Below are 22,465 nucleotides of genomic sequence, written 5' to 3' on the forward strand. Positions count from 1 at the left end.
TCCTGTTTTCCTCCCCATTCTTCCCTGCCCTGTTTCTGGGGTGAAAAAAAATGACTTTCTAGGTGAGGCTTAAACTAAGAGATGCTCAGAAGAGGCCAGGTGGAAGGTGGGAATGTAGCTATGGGTTCAGCTCACAGGGAAAGAGGAGAGTCCTATGGAGGGTGGTTCTGGAAAATTCCAACCAGCTCTCTGCTGACTATAAACAACTTAGGTTGTCAGTCTAATGGATTGAGAGCTATAATCATACATTACTGTGAGCCATTTTGACACAGGTCACATCTAGATATAAGCGAGGATGTATTTCAGAACAGTCTTTTTTACACAGCAACCAAACAGCCACTAATAATGATTTACATCACGATCGTGCTTTACAGCTTTGAAGACATCATCATACTTGGAGGCAATGTGCAATTATCCACAGACTCCTTAGGAATTCATGGGATTTCTAGACCGTTTGCATTTAACCATCTTTCTGTAATCACTTTCCTTTTAGGCATTTCACTGTATCTCGCTGCTTTTTAGCGCTGTGGAATGCAAGGAGGTCCCAGAGGGTTGAGTTTGCGATGTGTTGGGAACCCCCACGCCGCTGACACTTGGAGGAGGCTTAACTAACAACCTCAGTGGGGATTCTGGATGTATGAACTACATTCCCACGCATGCATCTCTCACCCTTTAATTATAAGGGGAGAAACCATTGCTCACACATTTCTCTGCTAGACCAGAGTCGTAGCAAATGGTCGTCATGGCAACCACAGTGCATCTCACTCTCCCCAGCCCCGTCTCTGCTGTCCCAGGGAACAGCTTGTGTCCTAAAGTCTCTGCTGCTTGGACCTTCAAATATCACCTCGATCCCCTCCTGTCTCTACCTCCAATACTATTTTGGCCACCCAAGCCCCCCCTGTAGAGGAGTGCTAGAATTTTCACTCAGGTGCTGGCAAACGCATCCACACCAAAAGAGGCACAGTTGGACTTGAAACCAGCTCACCTCGTGGCCAAGAATGGATGGGCAATATGAGGAGTGGTGTTTCGTTCTGTCCACTGTCCCTACCAGGCAAGAGTCCAGGAATCTCAGCTCAGCTTGCTGCTTCAGATGCACGTCAGGTGGCTTTGATCCTTCTCCTTTCATGGGATTCAGTTGGCTTTTTACACCAAGGTGAGTTCTCTGTGAGACTTTGGAGTCCAGGTAGAAACAGGGCCCAATGTGTATGCATCTATGAGGCACAAGAGGTTCCCAAATTAGCACTGGATGCTTTCCTAATAATGCAAACATTTTTGAAGTAAGTATTTTTTCATCCCCTGGTCTTTAAAGACCAGGAAATCATGTCTCAGAGAAGTACAGCAACTTCCTCAAAGTACACAGCTCGCAAGTGTAGAATTCTGAAACAGATCTGCAACACCCCAAAGTCTGGATTTCACTAAGCAATTCTGGGTAGCCTGTTCCTCCTATGAGTGAAACCTCATTTGTAATATAGGCTCTTGTGCACAAGTCTGAGGTTATACAGACATCTAGAGTTCTTCTCTCCCAACGCTACTGTCTGGAGTGACATTGCAGTGGTGACCACATTCCCTCTGCGTCTAAGGCCGATGGAGAGAATTATTAACTCTTTTGAGAGGCTCAGTCCTCACCTGTCCCCCCCCTCAAGCCCCATTGCCCCCTGAATGCCCATCTTGCTCCTGTACCCAGATCCGCAGCCTCTCAGCTCACCAAAGCCAACCACCTGCCCTGCAATTGTCCCGCCCTTGGTGTTGGAACAGTCACCTCTGGCTCAGTCCTGGACTCTATTCAGGGATGATCTAATCACACTCCATTTCCTGTGCCACATCTCTCACATCTGCCAGATAATTCAGTTTCATATCAAAGCTTGGCTTCAGAGCCGCAGCTCCACAATAACAGACTGTATACAGTCTTCGCATTGTAGACGTGAGGTTTTTACCCAACTCTGCAGGCCTAGCTGGACACCCTCTTCTGGCCTTGGTCCCATATGCTTTTCAGCCAAACATGGAGTGCCCGGTGCAGCCACATCTGAAAGTGTACCCAGGGCTGGGAGACAAGCTAGGCACTGGCATGCCTGCTAGGACATTCAGGCATGTGTGGGTGACAGTGCAGGCCAGAGAGCTCTTGCTTAGAGCCTTGCAAGCGCATGATGGGAGACATCCCCTGGCCTCCCACATAGTGGAGTCCAAAGCTCTCCTCAGCCTCACACAGGGATGGCTTCATTGGCAAGGCCCTCACTCTGGGTGCAACAAGAGTTATCAAGTGCAGGCGTCGTCCAAGGTCACAGACTGGGGGAGGCTGGCAAGAGGCAATTTGGAGGGCAACCCCTTCTGGGACTTCAGATTATTCTCTAAGCCAGCTACATTTCTATCTGCTCTGAAACCTCAGAAAATTCTCCTATGAAACCAGGACATTGGCCCAATCCCAAACTATGGTCCCGAAGAAGACAACCAGGGGCGATGTCCAACCCTGAAGGTCTTGGGTGGAGGGTAGATTCTCTACGATTGGGCAAACTCTCTGGAGGGAGCAGAGCAGCAAGGCCAATGGTACAGGTGAATTATGCGATGGGCTTTGTCTGTTTATCAACTGATTGACAGCAAAGAGTATTAAGGGATGCAGAAATTGACAAGCAGCCTACACATGCAGAAGCAGACTGCCACTGTGGCAGGGCAGAGGGGAAGCGTGGCCGGCGGTTCTGCAGCTGTAGCCCTTGGCCAGCTGAACACAAACACGTGTGAGATGATGACACAGATGGCCTGTGACGGAGGCGTTCACACACCAGAAAGATTTTCTGTGTTCTCCAGGTACAAAGCTCTGTAAAAATAAAAGGAGGTTTAAAAAAACACAATTTCTCCTCCCAAAAGATCTCCTTGGTTCTGAGGTTCTGTCTCACTCAAGTCCAAGTGCATTAGATGCCTCGTTATTCCTCACGCATCGTCCGTCTCTACTGAGAGCATTGCCCGACTAGTCCCTCTTTCTGACGTCCTGCAGGTATCTTGTGCAAGCATGAAGTCTTTGCTTAAATGTCAACAAGACCAGTCAAGATTGACTCCATGGTTTTTGTCTAAACAATTCGAGAAAAGGAGATTCCCCTAACTGCGGTGCTGTTAATAAAAAGTGAGGATGCATTTGGAGATGTTTCAGGATAGCTGTGCATTTACTACACAGAAGAGAGTGAGAAAGAAAGAGAACTGAGGAAATAGGGCTGTCCAAGGCAGAGACCACAAAGTGAGTGATGTTTGGACTCCAATTTGCCCTTTGTATGTTCATGCTACGTAAGGTACACCCATCTTTATTACGCATAGATCCGGAACCGGAAATGCGAGTGCTTACCCACAGGTGCAAGTCTAAGGAGACACCAGGGCAAAGAGTCAGTGATAATTGCAGTGGCTATTTTAGTCCATGTCAGCAAGATGATGAGGGGTGCATATGCAAAACCAGAACTGTCAGATCTTCCAGCTTCTCAAGAGATGCTGAAAATTCTGATTTTTGGGGGATGAAATAGTCTTATTTTTAAAGGTTGGCAGGCAATTCAAAAATTTTTGAATATTGCAATTCAAACAAAAGATTATGTGGTAGTTACATTCTTATAGTCAAGTGAAGAAACAATTTAGGGTTTGGTTATATCATAGATATTATGATTTGCTGGAATTGGATGAACTCTATTCCAAATCTATGTTTCATAAGTTGAAACAGCATTCTTACTGTCTAGAAACATGTGGGATTTTCACCTAGAATTGTTTTGGGGTTTGTTTTTAACGTTCCTCAAGCTAGGTTGATTGGAGTAAGTTTTTGTTGCTAAGAAAGGTTTATTTAATTTAATTTTGTTTGGTAAGGCTTTAATAAAAGTAGCAGCTTGTAGTCTCCCGATTGGCTCTCCCTGGTGAGAGTGTCTTTGTGTGTGTATTTGTGTGAGTGTATGCATGTGTGTGTGTGTGTGTGTACATGTGTTCATCATGGGCAGAGGGTGGACAGGAGGGAAGGGATGCAAACGTCTGTGTCTTAGTCCCCCTGAGCTGCTATAACAAATACCATAGCCTATGTGATTTATAAACAGCAGGCATTTATTGCTCACAGCTATACAGGCTGGAAGTGTGAGATCCCAGCGTGGCAGGGGCTGTGTCTGGTGAGAACTCACCTCCCGGTTCATAGACAGTGCCTTCTTGCTGTGTCCTCACGTGGTGGAAGGGGTGAGGGAGCTCTCTGGGGTCCCTTTAATAAGGACACTGATCCCATCCATGAGGCTCCACCCTCAGGACTGAATCAACTCCCAAAGGCCCCACCTGCTCACACCATCCTCTAGGGGAGGTTAGAATTTCAGTGTATTAATGTGCTTATACTCCTCATCATCTTCTACCTCAGGTTATTACTAAGGAGACGCTATGCATCAGCTCGTCTCATTACACAACCAGAATATTCAGACATGGGCTTGTTCATAGGATAGTGTATATAACATGCCCCATTTGCATGGGCAACACACGTAAACACATATTTCTGCTTGAATATGTTTATGGTTTCCAAAGCGCTCATAAGACTAACAATTGCTGAAGAGGATGGATTTAGATTACATTTGATTGCTGTGTTTTACTATTGATTGTTTTAAAGCATGTGCGTGCGGTTTTTCGATAAATCATAATTAATAAAAAATAAAATTGAAAACCCAAATAAAAGGCAGGAGGGAAGGAAGCCGGGCAGCCTCGTTAGCATTGTGTTTTCTCTTGCGTGGATCCCAGCTGTGCTGGTCCCTCATGCTTCAATCATCAACAGTCAGAACTCGAGAATGCTCCCAAGAGGGTGATTTATGTCAGCCGCACTTCCATAAAGCGTGAGTGCGGAGGTATTTCCCGGTGAGCACGCGGCTGGGTAATCAGTCCTGCTGAGCGGAACGCGCTTGCAGAGAGGATCCAGGGACCAGATTGGCTTGACAATAGAATGAGATGCCGCCACAGGAGAGCGCGGGGAGAGGCAAGAGCGTGCGGTGACAAACAGACAGAGTCCTACAGCTCCTGACGGGGGCAGGTGTTCACTGCATTGACAAGCTCTTCTGCACCGTCTGAGGTCTTTACGATTGCGGTCAGGGCTGCCTTCCCCAGGGCTGTTCGGAAGCACCTGCTCAGTGGTTACCTGCAGGGTCCCTGAAAAAACGCCCACCTCGCAGACACATCCTCTGCCGCAGCCCTGCGCTGCCAGAGATGGCTAATTTAAGCACAGGCATCTCCCAATCCCAGAGGACGGTCCTTTTCAAGCTACCGCAAGAGCCCTCTTTCTGCCTCTGGGTGCCCCTGATGGGTGCCCGCCGCCCAGCGCGCCGTGAGGTGGGGCTCTAGACACATGAGACACCCAAGGACCTTAAAACACCTGGTCTCGCCGGGAAAAGCTTTCCCTGCTTACAATTAACCGGGTTCAACACCACATTGCAAATACTCTTGGTCAGAATAGACCAAATGCTGAACGGGAAACTCAGGCCAGCACGAGAGGACACAGCGAGTGTTCCAGGCACACTTGTGTTTCGCTCCTCTGCTCACGGCTCAGGGGAATGGGACGTCACCCTCGTGCCGCAGCCGAGAAAGCAGAAAACGGCAGAAGGGTCTCTGCTCACAGCAAACCCACATCACTTTTCCAGTGGGACTGTCCCACTGCAACCCCGGACACCCCTGTCACTTGAAGGCAATGTTTGAAATCACATCTCCCCTCCCAGACGGCACGGTGGAGATGTCCCCAGGTGGAAAGTTAGTCCTGGTGTTGAAGTGCCATTCAACAGACCACAGCAGGATACTGGGGAATCCAGGCCACCGCTCTTGGGTTCTAAATGACTTCAGCATAGCAACTAGCGCAATTTAGGATCGCTTAATTCTCCCTCCTACAACGCGACTTAAAGATAATGAGACATAACGACTTAATCTTTCTTTCCAAGGTGCTCCCAACACGGCTATAGCACTTAGCGGATCTATCCTCTTCCAAATTATCCCCATTATGTAACCCACGTCTGTTTCTCTTCCTAACTTGGGATCGTGCCTTGTTTGTGTTATCAAAGCAAACGGGGCCTGGCAGGGAGAGCTCTCCCGACCGAGCCGCTGACAGTGTCCCATTACAGCCGTGTGTCTGTGGAATGATTCTGCTCATTGCATTTCCCACTCTGCTGTGTTCGGCTCGCATTCAGACAAAACCCTGGGTGGAATATGTGTAGCTAGGGTCTCAGTGATTTGGGATCTTCTTGACATAAATTTAAGACCAAATATGTCTACTGAAAATGCAAAACTATACTCGATACCAGTAGGCGGTAATGTTCATGTGCAAATGTGACTTCCAAAAAGATCTTACATTATGGACATCAATGCTTAATATACAAGGTTTTTATAAACTAGCACTCCTCAATTCCCTCACCCGAAGAGAGCATTTAAATAAATCCAAAACAGTGTGTCTAAAATCTGACAGCACTCTGTTTCCTGATACAAGTAAATACATCTTTACATTTATAGATATTTCTTTCATTGGCTAATTTTCCCTGTGTTGATTAACTTTACATTTCAAGTCATATATATATATATATATATATATGTTTATGAACATTTTTATGTCCCTCTCTCAAAAATATTTCATTTCTTCTCCAAGGATACAACCCTAAGAAAAGTGGCCAAAAGCTACAATATAGAAAGGTCAATAACTAGTTTTTTTTTTTTTTTTTTTTTTTTTTTTTTTTTTTTTTTTGAGACAGAGTCTCACTTTGTTGCCCAGGCTAGAGTGAGTGCCGTGGCGTCAGCCTAGCTCACAGCAACCTCAAACTCCTGGGCTCGAGTGATCCTTCTGCCTCAGCCTCCCAGGTAGCTGGGACTACAGGCATGCGCCACCATGCCCGGCTAATTTTTTTTATATATATATCAGTTGGCCAATTAATTTCTTTCTATTTATAGTAGAGACGGGGTCTCGCTCTTGCTCAGGCTGGTTTTGAACTCCTGACCTTGAGCAATCCGCCCGCCTCGGCCTCCCAAGAGCTAGGATTACAGGCGTGAGCCACAGCGCCCGGCCAATAACTAGTTTTTTTAAGGAAAATCCATGTTACAAGGCAATGATTTGATGTTAATAAAGATGATGGTTATGTAAGCACCCCCGTCATCTTGTCTACGGCGCACTATCGGCCCCCACTGTGCATGTCACGTCATCGCTGCATGGTGGCTGTCACTACCGGCATTTTAAGGTGAAGACATTGAGTCTTTCAGCAGCTAACAACGTACTCGAGGATGATAGTGAGACCAGAGGTGGAACGTTTGATGTCAGTCACAGACTGTGAACCACACCAGACTTTTCTATATTCTGAGAAGGTGATGAAAATGTAGTCTAGTAATCTATGTTCATTAATGCAGAAGAATATTTTTATCACCGAAAATAGTACTCCGAACCGCAGTGTTCATTTCATATAAAACCAAAGCCCGTCTGCTTGGTGGCTCTGAAAGAAGGGAACAGAAGACTTAGGAGTAGGGGACACAGAGACCATCCCAGGTGTGCCAAGAAACCACATAGCAGGATCCGGGGCAGTTAGAAAGTCCAAGAAAGGATTAAGATACCTGCAGCCAAAAGGAGGCCAAGTGTGGCTGGCAAGCACACCAGCATTGGCTCTATTTACAATTTTGACTCATTTCAGTTCTATATTGAGAAATAATTATATTTCCAAAGACAGTTGGACTTTGTTCTCTAAGTTGCATATTCCCTTCAGGCCAATTCCGAAGTTTCTTTATAAAATGTGCTTACATTTCCCTGCCTTTGAATTTCCATGACCAGAGTTGACCTTTCTGTATAACTAGGAAGGGAAAATAATTTTCATACCCAAGTTAAATTCTCATGTGCTTGATCCTATAATTATCGTCCCTTGAAAATATGAGCTTAACCTTTGGACATTAACCAACAGCAGGCCCCCACATTATTAACATGTGGGATTCTCCCTGGAATTGTGGAAAGGCTGGACTTTTTCCAAGTCTTTCTTACTGCTTCACATTGTGGCCTTTTTTATTCTCCCCACCTTTTGTTCCTGTAGTACAGAGAGAATTGCTCTTCTACCTAGCTTCTACTTTCTATGGGTCTCAGATTCAGCTGTTCGCTACCCAAGCTCACCTACGAGGTGCTTTAGTTTTCACAGTTAAGCCAGCTGTTCGAGCTGTAAACTCATTTTCTAAGACAGAAAGGTTGGCAACCTTCTTGTTCAACAAGTAGAATATGGTCACCAGCTCCGGAGACTTTTGCAAGCCGTTCTGTCCACCAAGGCAGGGCACGGGTTGTGAAAATAAATGAAATTGGCAACGTTGTCCATTCCTCTGGAATTGTAACTCCCCCGGGGGCTAGAAATGTCTTCCCAGACATTCTTTGCAGATTATATGAACCTGGGAATGCTCCTGTGGGAAGACCCCTCTGGGAGGCATTGGTGGAATGTTAACTTTGCCGTAGCCTTCTAGCTCTGGCAAAACAAAATTTTGGAGTAATAAAAAATAGTAATAGTAATGTATCTTAGACTTCACACTATTATGCATTCTCTAATTGTATAAACTACTTTTTAAATCCTAAAATCCCTCTTCCATTCAAATCCAAGGCAGATTTAGTTGGCATTAAACAGTATGTTTTAATTAGCAGCGTATCTTTATGTCCTTACAAATAGATTGTGCGTTTTATTTTATGGCAAAACCATGTTTTATTCATCTGTGTATCCATGTTTTCTGTAAGGAATAGAACTCCATAAAGTATAGACTGTTATGTATAAAATGAGGAATTATTTTTTAAACAAAAAGAGCAAAAACATAAAATAAAAATCATTGACATTTAATATATATTTAAAGTGAATAAAAAATAAAATTTATAAGCATAAAAAAATAGGTCCTTTGGAGATCCCCTCTCCCCCCGTGCAATCTGGATCCAATTTTTCCTGTCACAAGATTTTTAAATGAACTAAATATTGGACAATTGAGTTAATTACATTTTTGTTTTCTTTCATTTTGGAATCCACAGACCCTCACACATGATCATCATTTGCAAGCGTGGAGCAACTCGCAGTTGCGTGTGCTGGGTACAAATATGCACCTCTGTCCCTCAGGTAGGTATTTGTGTTCTCTTTTGTACATTCGTCCTCTCCTTCCCCCAAAAACAACCACCCTAAGGTACACTTATTGTCCATGTTCATTTAAAATGTACGTCATGGTTTTCATCTACAGACGCATGTCTACAGGGTGTGTTTTTGTTCTGTGTGTTCTGGTGTGACAGATACAGTTGCTCTGTGTGATACGTCACATTCTGCTTCTTACTAATTTTCACGCAACACTGCACTTTTTGGATCTGTCCACGGTGCAGCGTGCACACAGAGTGCATGGCTTCGGGCTGCAGGACAAAGTTCTGAAGTGCACATTCTCTGCATCCTACACACGCCCGTTTGCGATGATGTCTCCAGTTCCCGGCCAGAGCACACAATACCACCATGAACCCTCTCGTACGTGTCTCCTAGCAGACCTGTTGTCAGAATGTATTTGGGCTATGAGTACAAATTTGCATCATGGGTTAAATTGATACTTAATTTGATTAAACACTGTATATTTTTTTATTGCTGTTGTGTTGGTCTTTCTGTGGTGTCCCATACAAATATAAATAAATAGGTATTTGTCTTTGTAGCAAAGCCATGCTGTCTTGAGTACTATGGCTTTTGTGTGTCTTCAGACCTGTTAGGGCAAGTCTTTCCTCTTTTCTATTTTTGCCATGTTTTTGTTGTTTTCATGGAAATTTATTCTTAAATACAAATTTTAGGTCAAGTTCATCAAATTTCTAAAAGAAATCTAACTGAGATATTGAATTTATACATTACTTATGAGAATTCACATCTCTATAATATTAAAATTGCCCCACCTCAGGAAAAGACTGTCTCTACATATATTCATATTACCTTCTATGTCCTTTATAAGAATTTAACATGTTTTTTCATAGACATTGTGCATAAAGATACTTGAAAATTATTGTTGCTATTGTGAATGGTATCATGTTTGGTTACAGGTTCCTGCTGTAGAGAATCGCTTCTGATTTTTGCAAATTTGTCTTCTCCCAGTAATCTTGTTAAACTCTTTCTCATTATGATATTTTGCTTATTGATTTAGTTAGTTTTTGTAGGTAAATAATTGTTTCTTCTGAAATTAAGTAGTACTAGAAGTCCTATTCCATACTATAAGGAAAGCAAAAGGAATGAGAAGTGTAAGACATGAGAAGTGTAACATGAGAAGTGTAAGAATCAAACTATATTGCTATGTGTTGTGAGTTTGCAAAAATAATGTGTATTGTTTGCTAGTTGTAGAGTTGTACCTAACTATAATATCTCAAGATTATTATTCATGACATCATTGAGATCTTTTATGACGGTGCTTTTTTTTTGGTCAGCTTGATCTAACCAGTTCTTAGAGGAATATGTTATCATCTCAAACTAGAATTGTTGATAAATCAATTTCTCCCTGAGCATATGTTCACAATAATTGAGTCTTCTTATCATATTATTCCTTGTACCTCACCATATTCCTCTTTGTGCCTCGTGATATTTATGTCTTGAATTCTATTTTGTCATCATTCATTGGTTCATAATTGACACCAAATGCTGGATCTATTTGCATGCTTTCCATATCTTTTGCTAAGTAGACCTCTTTTTGATGTCTTCACCATGTCGCCCACTGTTTGATATTGTCTAGAATTTTAGTTCTGGGCTATTAAGATAAACTTTGCCTTTTTCTTTTCTAATCCTGGATTTTTTTTTGACAATAATAAACATGCCTAACATATATTACCACCTTTCCTCTATATTTGTTATAGCCTTCTCCTGAAGCTGAGCTCTTCCTCCAGACTGTTTTCAAAGTGGATTTTTCTGTCTGGCAAACCTTTTGAAAACTGTCATGCCTGAAAATATTTTTATCACACTCTCACATTTAAGTGACAATTTGGCTGAATATAGAGTTTTTAGGTTCAAAGTAATTTTAAAATATTACTCCGACTTAGTGTTGATGCTGAGAATTACGTTGTTAATTTGATTTCTGTTTTCTGTAGGTCTGCAGCTTTCTCCCTAGAACTGCTCGAATTCCCTTTGTTTTGGCATTTTTAATTTTTACTCTTACTATGGTTTGAATGTCCCCTCCAAACCTCATGTTGAAACTTAATCCCCAATGTGGCAGTATTGAAAGGTGATTGGGTCATGGGGGCTCAGCCCTCATGAATGAAAGAATTTACTCATGGATTTGAGGATTAGTGGGTAAATAGATTAATGGGTTGTCACTGGAAGAAAGTGGGTGGGCTTTATAAGAAGAGGAAGAAAGACCTGAGCTAGCATTTTAGCATGCTCAGCCCGTTCCCCATGTGGTGCCCTGCACTGCCTTGGGATTCTCAGAGTCACCAGTACGAAGGCCATCAGCAGATTTGACATCTTGACCTTGGACTCCAGCCTCTAGAACTACAAGAAATAAATTCCTTTTCTTTATAAATTGCCCAGTTTCAGATATTATTTTAAAAGCAACGGAAAATGGACTAAGACAACTCTAATATGCCCAGGTGTGCGTTTTTTCTTAATTCATAGTGTTGGGAACTCTCTGAATGATTTCCATCTAAGATCTAAGATCTTTTTCTTTCTTTTTTCTTTTTTCCTTTAATAATGCAGTTTTTTTCTTCATTTTTTCCAATATCTCCTTTCCATTTTTTCCCAGACTTTCTGGGATCTTCTCTATTTGTTGCTAGATACGTTTGTATTTCCCACGTTTTTGACATTTCTATTATATTTTTAGCTTTTCACAACATTTTATGGGAAAATCTTGAAACCTATCTTGCAGCTCATCCATTCTTCTTCAGCCCTATTCATTCTGCATTTCAGCCCAATGGCCGTGTGCTTCATTTTAACTATCATGTATTTTAACTAGTTACATATTAATATTTCTACATATTGGTTCATTTGCATAATATTATTTTGTGCTTTATATTGCTACAGTCTTCCATTATCTCAGAGTTTATTCATTATTTTTACATTTTTGGGCCATCTCTTTCTGACCTTCTGCTTCCGTGGGTATATGTTTTTTAGTTTGCTTTCTTTTCAGTGTTTGTGCTTTGGGGGTGTCTAGCTAGGGGATGTTTGGTCAGGGAGTGCGTGTGATTCAAGGACAGAATTCTCACCTGGGAGCACTGTTGTCCTCCTGGGAATGTTTGGCAATGCTGGAGCTATTTTTGGTTGTCACAACTGGGCAAAGGGAGATGCTCCTGGGCACCTAGTGGGTAGAGAGGCCAGGAATGCTGCTCCACACCCAAAGGTGCACAAGACAGCACCCATCACACACACACACACACACACACACACACACACACACAAAAGAATGATCTGACCCAAATGGCACTGTTGCTGAGGCTGGGAAACCCTGATCTAGCAGTCTCAGCTGCTCTGTGTGCCAAGGAGGGGCTGAGTCCCAGAGGAGAAGGCCCCTGGCAGCAAGAACCAGTGCAACCCACGTCCTTTCCCTCCACAATGCCAGGTAGGCCTCTGTTCAGGATTTTCCCTAAAGCTCTTGTCTAATTTCTGTCTCCTGAGGCTGAGGCTCACCAGTGCTGAGTTCTGGAAGGGGTGTGGGCAGAGGAGGGAATTCCTGAGAAAGGCATCTCACCAACTTACAAATACAATTATAGGTGCCTCATGAAAACTAAGATATTGAAGTGATTATATCTATAAATTCCATTCTCCATAAATGGGCCATATGATGGATTCTTGTAAATAAGTTTCAGTGGTTTGGAGTACATTTATGAGTTATTATTCCTTCCCCCCTTTGTGGACAGAAAATTATTTTTCTCTTGACTCTCTGACAGTTACCATACATATAAATATCTAAATGATAAGAAAAATTAATTTTTTTCCCTTTTCAATTTCTAGTGGATACATTTAACATCACAGGTCTTTTAAAAAAAAAAAAAAAAAACCTCAGTGAACAGAATCTCATTCCTAGCTACTAATAACATTAATCAAAGTAGTCTTTTATGACATTTAAATAAATGTATTTTTCTTCACACACACAAGGACAATGTAGAAACTGGGTATTTGTCACAGTGATATACTCCTGTTATCACATTGCCATTACTCAGTCATTGATTCAGGGAAGCAAACTGCTGAGGACATCAAGAGATCTTCATGGCAGTACAAAGAAATAAAAGCTTATGAAAATTGAAAGCTTGTTTTCATGGGCCACCTCCTATCTTATTTTTAGAGATTACTTGTATGGCTTATAAGCATATTTAGAGTTCAGACTTAACACTTTCACGTGAGAAAGCGATTTTCACATACATGTATGACACACAATTCAAATAGTGCATTTCAGAAAAAAAATTGAAAACAAGCTTAAATTCGCTTTCTTAAAACTAGGTTTGTTAGAATCATACCTCTAACCCTAGCTAGGGAGAGGCAAAGACATAAATGCAACCAAAATGTTTGTACTCTCATATTTTCTTGAAAAAATAAATAAATAAAAATACAAAAAAACCCACCTAGGTTTGTAAATATTCAAATGTGTAAGGGAAAAAGGAATTTATTTTATATCCATCTCTACATCCATCCATTTGTTTATTTATTAATATTTATCATCTGTTTGGGTGGTTTTGTACATAACAATTTTCCATCTCATTGAGATCAAATGTCAGTTATCAAAGTCTAAGAATAATAACGTTTTGTGAATTCTACTATATCATAAGCACCGCTGAGCAGGAAAAAAACAAATTTGATAAAAGCAGCACAAAAATGATCTCATAGTAAACTCAAGAGTAACCTGAGAAACTAAAGATTTTATGCAAATACAGTTAATGGACCATCGGCCTCCCTACCGGCAGGCTCTGCACCCGCGGATTCAGCCACCTTTGGATCGAAAATCGTGTCTATATTGAACAAGTATAGATTTCTTTTTTTGTCATTATTCCCTAAACAATGCAGTATAACAACTATTTGCACAGGATTTACACTGTATTAAGTACGGTAAGTAATGTGGAGATGATTTAAAGTACACAGGAGGATGTGTGTAGGATAAGTGCAAATACTAGACCTTTCCATATCAGGGACTTGAGCATCTGCAGGTTTGGGTATCTGTGGAAGGTTCTGGAACCAATCCCCCATGGACACTGAATTTATACAAAGTATATTTTATAATGAAAACAAGTATGCATAACACAAAAGTTAATAAAGATAAAACAGTTGCTTTCACATTTGAATTTTCAATTCTGGTCTTTTGTTTGTTTTAGTCAAGGCACCAGTAACTCACTACCTTCAAGCCAAATCTGGCCCCCAACTGTTTTATAAATAAAGTTTTATTGGTACACAGCCATACCCTAGTTGATGAGTTGAGACCATCTGACTCAAAAAGACTAAAATAATTGCTATCTGGCCTTTTATAGAAAAAGTTTGTGCACTTCTGGTAGTTGGCATATTCTCCCCATCACAATTTGGCTGTGCTCAGGGTCTTCCCAGATACCCAATAGGATGAACCTTGTCATAAGGTCATGTCCTCTCTTGCTATGAGCTGGAATGCAGTTTTCCCTGCCATTGGAGCTGGTGACAACAGCTTCCAAATGATTTTGTGCTTTCATCACTCACATATCGTAAAATTATCTGCCCAAATATTCCCTTTGTTCTAAGCTTGAACAAGCAGTTATTCATACGTTTGTTGGCAAATGAGAACCTGGATGATGATCAATAATATCAAATAGCTGCCATCAAGTAAAAATTCTTCTAACAAACCCTTTGTAGCAGCATTGTGTAAATGGATATGGTCTTGATTTATTAGGGAATGGCTGGATGCATAATAAGAGGTATTGATTTTTCAGTTTTTTCCCCCAGAAACTGGTAGCATACAATTGATTTAGAGTACCATTAGTGTTGTTATGGTTCTAAGCACTTTTTAATTGCCATCGTTATTTTTCCTATAACTTATGAATTATTGCAGAGTACATTTTTAAATTCCCAGACACATGGGGCTTTCTTAACTATATTTTTATTATTGATTTCCAATTTATTGCTTGTGGTCATTCTCTATATCTGGGCTATAAGTTTATGAATACATGATGTATCAGGCTTCTTAACTTCATTGCTTAAATTTATCTACTTTCTAATATTCAGTTATATTGATCTGCCAATTTCTGATAAAAGCATGTTAAAATCTTAAAACTGCTGATGAATGCTCCCATTTCTTTTGGTAATTCTTTCAATTTTCCTTTTTGAAGTTCGAGATGTGTACAATTTCATAATATTATATCTTCTTGCTAGATTTGTCCTTTTGTATTTATTAGATATCATCTTATTTTACTGAGAACAATTTGTGCATTAAATTCTATGTTGTGGGATATTTGTATTACTAACCTTTCTTTTCATTAGCATTCTCATTGACTTTTATTTAGTTGTGTCATCTTATATGGATTTTTAGTAGGTAAATCTATTTACACTGATGATAATTACTGTGGGGGCTTATTTGCACCATTATATTTTGTCTGTTCTATATTACCATTGCTCTTCTGTCTTTCTTCTTTTCCCTCTCTTTCTACTTATTTTTAAAGTTTTAATTTTCTTTCATTTTCTTTCAATTTTGTGTATCTATCATATTTCTATACTTATAATAGTTACTTTAATTATTATATAACTAAATATTAATTTGTCTAATACAATCTGAAGTTATTCAGTGATTGTATTCCCCATCAAGACACAACATTTCTATCTTATTATTGTTACCAGAGTTTTTTATTTTAAAATTTGAGTACAAGCGTGCCATTTTTGCATCCAGCACTTAAATAAGCTATTTGGTGTGATTTCATCCACTTCTGTGTGCGCTGCTGCTTCTCCTTGAATGCCAACCTTTCTCTCTTACTTTCTCTATTACCTTCATAATGAAGAACATACTTGAATATTTCTTTAAGTGCCAGTTCCAGAGTCTGTGTCTGGAAAAATGTCCTTGTTTTATGTATGCTCTTGAATGCTATGTTGGCAAATGCTTTCCTTCTGACCTGGTTTGCTAGAGATGAGAAGTCCACCATTTGTTGAATTTCAACCCCTGGTAGGTAATCCAGGGTTTCTTTGTGGCAGCCTAAGATTTTCTCTAAATTTTCAATGGTTTGCAGCCAATTACCAATTCAATGGAATGGATTTATATGTATTTATCTTTTCAGCCCACAGAATGTACTTGTGATGTGAAGACTTCAATTTTGAATAATTTGGGATATTATTATATTCTGAAAAAAAATACATTAGCCATTACCTCTTCAAATCTTGTTTATTTGCAACTCCATCCATTCTCCAACCATTTGTCTTTTATGAAACTCCTGCTAAAGTAATATTACAGTGTCTCAGGCTGCCTCTAATTTCATAGTTCCTCTTTTATATTTCTTTTTAAATATCTTTTTCTTGCTATTCTGTTCGTGCTAATGTTGCACCAATGCACCCGAAGAACATTCTGAAAAATTTTTTCCTATAAAAGAACTTTCATAATTGACTGACAGCCTCAATGGGCATCATGAAATCATGGTTTCTGCAAAAACAACCTGTCATAGGAGTGGAGATTAACAGATGATGTGATGAGCTATGCAGAGATGGCACAGACATAAAGACAGAACTGGAGAAAAAGAAGGAAACTTCCTAGCATGATGAAATTGTAAGGGTAGGATTTATAACCCTCAATAGAGGGAGTAAAATAATGCTATTTTACTGAGAAATTGACACAGTGGGAGATCAAGTGCTGACAGGAAGAGCACATGGATCTCTCCCAGGATGCGGGGGCGGAGAATAAGGCATAAAACCCGATGAGTCAAGACAAGTAAGAGGACAGAGTCCCAATGTGGGAATTACAGATGCTCATTCATCAGAGTCCGCAGGAATAATTGGGGCCGATGCAAACAGTAAGTGGAGATTGATTGAGGAATGGTAGACTAAAAGGTAAAACTTGAGGTCAGAGGTCAAAAAGCCTGTCATAGACTCTAGACAAAAGTAAGGAAAGGAGGAGGTTCTAGCAACATTTCTGAATTACACAAATAAAAAGTATCTACTAGCATCCAAGCAAATATGTGTGTTTGTTTACTAAGGAATAAATACCAGGCTAATTACAGACATTTCCACTAAAAATTAAATTCCCAGGGACAAAGGGAATAAACATATTCAAATTCTGGAGGAAAAAAAAATGATAATATTTTAAACCTCGAATTTCATAATCAAGGTTTCATTCAAATGTAAAGGCGAAATAAACTCATTCTCATGCATGCACGCATTCAAACACTTTCCAGGAGCTCTTTGTAAAAATTTCTTGAAGATGGACTCCAGCCAATGGAAGAGAGAATCAAAATTAAAGTACTTGGTAATTTATGAGTCCTTGTCTAACTTAGCCATGTAATAACCAAGAAATCACACACTAAAAAAAATTTTTAAATGCCTGGCAAGTAAGGGAAGGAAAATATGAGGAAAAGATACTACTAAAATATCTTTATACATGAAGGCAAACATTGGCAATGCAGATGTTAGTTATCAGGAAAATATAACTGTGAAGCACCTCAGAGTACTTGGATGGAGATATTCTCTTTTTAATGTATATTTACTTCTTAAGTGACCTCCTCCATTATGCACAACTTTCCATACAATGTAGAGCTGACCCTTGAACAGTGTGGGGGTTAGGACTCCAACCCCCCAGAAAGTCAAAAATCCAAATATGATTTTTCACTCCCCAGAAACTTAACTACTAATAGCCTACTGTTGACTGGAAGCCTTACCACTAACATAAACAACAGATTAGCACATATTTTGTATATTATATGTATTATATACTATATTCTTATGATAAAGTAAGCTAGAGAAAAGAAAATGTTATTAAGAAAGTCATAAGGAAAAGAAAATGCATTTACTATTATTTATTAAGTGGAAATGGATCATCACAAAGATCTTCATCTTCACCATCTTCGTGTTGAGTAGGCTGAGGAGGAAGAGGAAGAGGGGAGGTTGGCCTTGCTATCTCAAACGGGGCAGAGGCAGAAGAAAATCCCCCTCTGAGTGGACCCCTGCAGTTCAAACCGTATTATTCAAGGACCAACTGTATATTATAATGAGAGGTCCTCACCCTCAACCTCTCACCTAATCACCAGACATCTCTTCTTATTTCTGAAAGAGAAAACCCCCCACCCTAGAGCCCAATGGCTGAACTCACTGCTGATTGGATATGTAAAGCTTGTTGCTTATTAAATGTAAAGCTTGTCGCTGATTGGATATGTAAAGCTTGTTGCTGATTGGATACTTTTTGAATCCCACTGCTGATTGGATAACTCCTCATGCTCATAGTCGGTTGGTTGTGTGTAAAGCCAAGAATTGTATAAAATCGGAGAAGAACAAGGAAGCGGTGCTCAGAATTTGGTGGCATACCCCTCTGAGCCCACCAGCAAAGCCCACCGGTGAAATAAAGGCTGATTCTCCAACTCTCTGTGTGCCGCTCGGTTCTTTGCCTGGTCAATCCCTGGAACACTTGCTGGAACACTCGCTGGAACACTTGCTGGAACATTTCCTCTTGGACGCTTTCAAGGCACAAACTTAGCATGCCTGAGCAGACCCTTGATTCCAAGAGCCTCTAAATCCTTCTCCTACCCCTGGGTCCCCCCACAACAAATGACCCTACCATCCACCCAGTTGCTCAAGGCCCTATTCCAGGTGCCATCTTCAGTTCTTCACTTTCCATCCTCCACCTGTGCAAATTGAAGTCCTGTGTGCTCAAAAACATATTCCAAAAATTTGCAAGAATTTTGGCTGCATAAACAAGAAGAGAGATTATGCAGGAGCTGGAAGATGATATAGCATCAACAAAAGGTCTTTTGCTAGTCTGTTAATTTAGAGAGGAAAGATTGGATCTCGTTTCAAAGGAATAAGTAGATAAGGAAAAAGAGAAAGTACAGGAGAGGTTGGAAGGAAGCCACGGAAGCGCAGAACCACGGAAGGCAATGGGCTCCAGTGTGCAGAGGTCAGAGTTGGTCTTGCAAGTAGAAGAGAACTGTGGGAGGAGGGAGAGATGAGAAACAAGAAGAAGGCAGAACATTCGATATTGACTGAAACACTCTTTTTTCCTTCCTTTCTTTCTTTCCTTTTTTCTTTCATTTTTATTTTCATCTGGAGCGGGAGTGCATGCAAAGTCCGTACCTACAGACAGCGACCACTGTCTTCCTCTGCAGCTGGCCAGCACCATCCCGGGTGAGGGAGACCCCCCTTAGCCACCAGCCCAGAGAGTTCTACAGTTAGTCATTTTTTTCTCCTTTACTTTCCTTCAGAGGGTGGCAAAAATCCAGGGAGAATTCCAGCCCACGCCCACCCCATCCCAAAAAGGTCTCAGCCTTTTTGAATCTTACTCAGCTCTAGAACAAATTATGCATTTTACCACTATTTAAGAAAAAGGCCACTTCACCTCACTGGAAATTTGAACACATGATTAGAGGAAAGCAAATTTAAAAATATAAGCACTCCTTGAAAACTTTTCTCATCCTCGCTCAAATCAGGACGTCGGCGGGGCTCAGAGGCGTGAGTAGTCTGGAACGATTGCAGAAAGCTCCCAGCTGATTGCCACGTCCAGCTGCCCGGCGACGTCCTCCGTCTGCCTTTGTGGGAAGCAGGCCCTCCAGTCAGTGGCACTGCAAGGCCATGATACAGTAACGGAAATGAGTTCTAGAAGAAAGCTGCCCCGCCCCCTCCAGTCTGCACAAATTAACCACTGAAAAACTCTTCAAAACCCAAAGCATCGTTTAAACAGACCTTAGAGGGGAGTGACGCAATGCAGACCAGCCTTTATATAACCAGGGCCTGATAAGATGTGTGGAATAAGAAATGAAGAAACAGAAAATTGATTCCAGGCGGCATCCCTTCTCCCTTGGATTCAAACGTGCTCGGCGGGGTGGGGAGAGCCGTGTAAGGGCATCGTGACATAGACATCTGAACAGCTCAAGGGAAGCAATAGATCCTCAAAATGAATTTTAATAGATATTTTTCTCTCCTAAATTTGCAATAATTTATCAAATATTTACAGGAGTATGAAATCATGTTGAAGTGAGCATAAACATCCTAAGCCCGCAGTGGTAGAGGTAAAAGAAGTTGCTTTCAAATATTTTATTATAAGTTTTTAATCCGAAGGGGAAAAAGGCGAATTGAAACAATAACATCAGCAAAGAAGGGAGATTAGAAGCTTGGCCGATAAGAAAATGCTAAAAGCTTTAATGCAACATTGATTAACATATTCTCTGATTGTAGTTCTCCGTGGCTTTGTGCAGAAATTGCAGATCTGTGTTCTGCCAGGTAGAAGGTGAGTTGCCCATTCTACCTTAGCAAGCCCAACCCAGGCGAAGGGTATACAGAGCCTCTCTCCTCCCCTACCCGTGCCTTTGGCAAACTTCAACCCTTCCAGTTAGCCCTGGCATCAGAGCTGTTGGCTAATTTACATAGATATTAAGGAATTCCAAATAACAGAGAGAGAATACCAAAAAGTGCTGTTCTAAATTAAGTGCATTTGGAACCTCCCATCAGTTGAGGAGGGTCTGTTGGCAGAAAGCTATACCAAGAGAGCCTGGAGGGATGGTTCGTCTGCACTGGTGTTGCGTGCTCATTATGGTCAAAAGGAAGAACTGGATCTGAAAAAGCCAGTGGCCATCCTGGGAGGTCCCCTTACCAGCTCCTTTGGGGACAGTGATTTGGCAAGTGAGGACGAGGTAAAAACCTCTTCCCTGAGCACGGAAAGTGGACCATCTCCCTGGAAAGACACCAAGGACAGTGCACCTGCGTGTCCCAGCACAAGCACGTCCCGGCGTGCTGGTGGCAGGTCTCCTATGGAGCCCTGCATAGAGGCAGCAGCTGCAAGGCACAGACACATGCCCAAGGTCTACGGCTTTCCCCTGAAGCCTAACACGTGACTTTCTGGACGGAGGCATCAGCCGTAAGCATTCCCTGTGCTCTTGTGAATGTTGTTAGCCCAGGGAATTTGGATCTCTACCTATTTATTCTTCCTTTTGTGGCTAGCTGGTCACCCTCAGCAAAAATAATAGCAAAAACAGATGAGATACCATTGCCAAACAGCACCCACTTTCATCAATAGACAAAATCCTTTGGAATCCACTTAATGTTCATCTGCAAATATTAGCTTTGCCACCCTGGTTTAAGATGCTTGAGAAGGCTGAGCTGTGCTAACATAATTAATTTGCTGAGTATATACGCCCTCATCAGCAGGGAAAAGGTAAGCCTCAGGCCAGGCAGAGATTGCATTAAAAATTCCCAATGAGTGGGTTTTACAGCAATGAGGGTTGATTGTTTTTCTCTCTTCCAAGGCTTCCAGTGTTACTTAATCCCTATTCAATGTGCTATTCCACGTGCCCATGTCAGCAATACTATCCTTACATAATCCTTTGACATAATCATTCTACACCCTCGGTAGAAAATTAAGCAGTTTCTTATCTCCAGTAAGAATGGCCTTTACCAAAACGTCCCCAAACAATAAATGTTGGAGTGGATGCGAAGAAATAGGAACACTCCTACACTGCTGGTGGGACTGCAAACTAGTGCAACCTCTGTGGAAAGCAAATGGAGGTACCTTAAAGTGATATAAGTAGATCTACCATTTGATCCAGCAATTCCACTACTAGGCATCTACCCAAAAGATCAAATGACACTCTACAAAAAAGACACCTGCACTCGGATGTTTATAGCAGCACAATTCACAATTGCAAAGTTGTGGAAACAACCCAAGTGCCCATCAATACATGAGTGGATTAATAAAGTGTGGTATATGTATACCATGGAGTACTATTCAGCTTTAGGAAACAATGGTGATCTAGCACCTCTTGTATTTTCCTGGATGGAGCTGGAACCCATTCTACTAAGTGAAATATCCCAGGAATGGAAAAACAAGCACCACATGTACTCACCAGCAAATTGAGATTAACTGATCAACACCTAAGAGGACACATAGGAAGAACATTTATCGGGTGTCGGGCAGGTGGGAGGGGGGAGGAGGGGACGGGTACATACAAACATAATGAGTGAGATGTGCGCTGTCTGGAGGATGGACACGCTTGAAGCTCTGACTCAAGGGGGGGGGGAGTGGCAAGGGCAATATATGTAACCTTAACATTTGTACCCCCATAATATGCTGAGATTTAAAAAAATGAAAAATTCTTCTTAAAAAGAAAAAGAAAATTGAGCAGTTTGCAGCTGAGTTGCTGGGACTGGCTGAAATTATGAGGCTGGGAATTGCAGGACAGAGTCATGCATGAACATTCCTACTGCTGCTCAAGGGCTCTTTCCATCGCATCTGGTTGTGAAGTGGGTGTCTCCCTGCCTTTCCTGCCACCCTCTTTAATCTCTCCCCGAAATGTTTGTTGTCTCTACTACCACCAAATTTGCACTTTAAATCTTTGTGCAGAGACCTATGTGCTGCTCCCAGTGCTTAGAAGACACAATTTCTA

Source organism: Microcebus murinus, chromosome X (genome assembly GCF_040939455.1).
Source record: "Microcebus murinus isolate Inina chromosome X, M.murinus_Inina_mat1.0, whole genome shotgun sequence".
NCBI lineage: Eukaryota > Metazoa > Chordata > Mammalia > Primates > Cheirogaleidae > Microcebus > Microcebus murinus.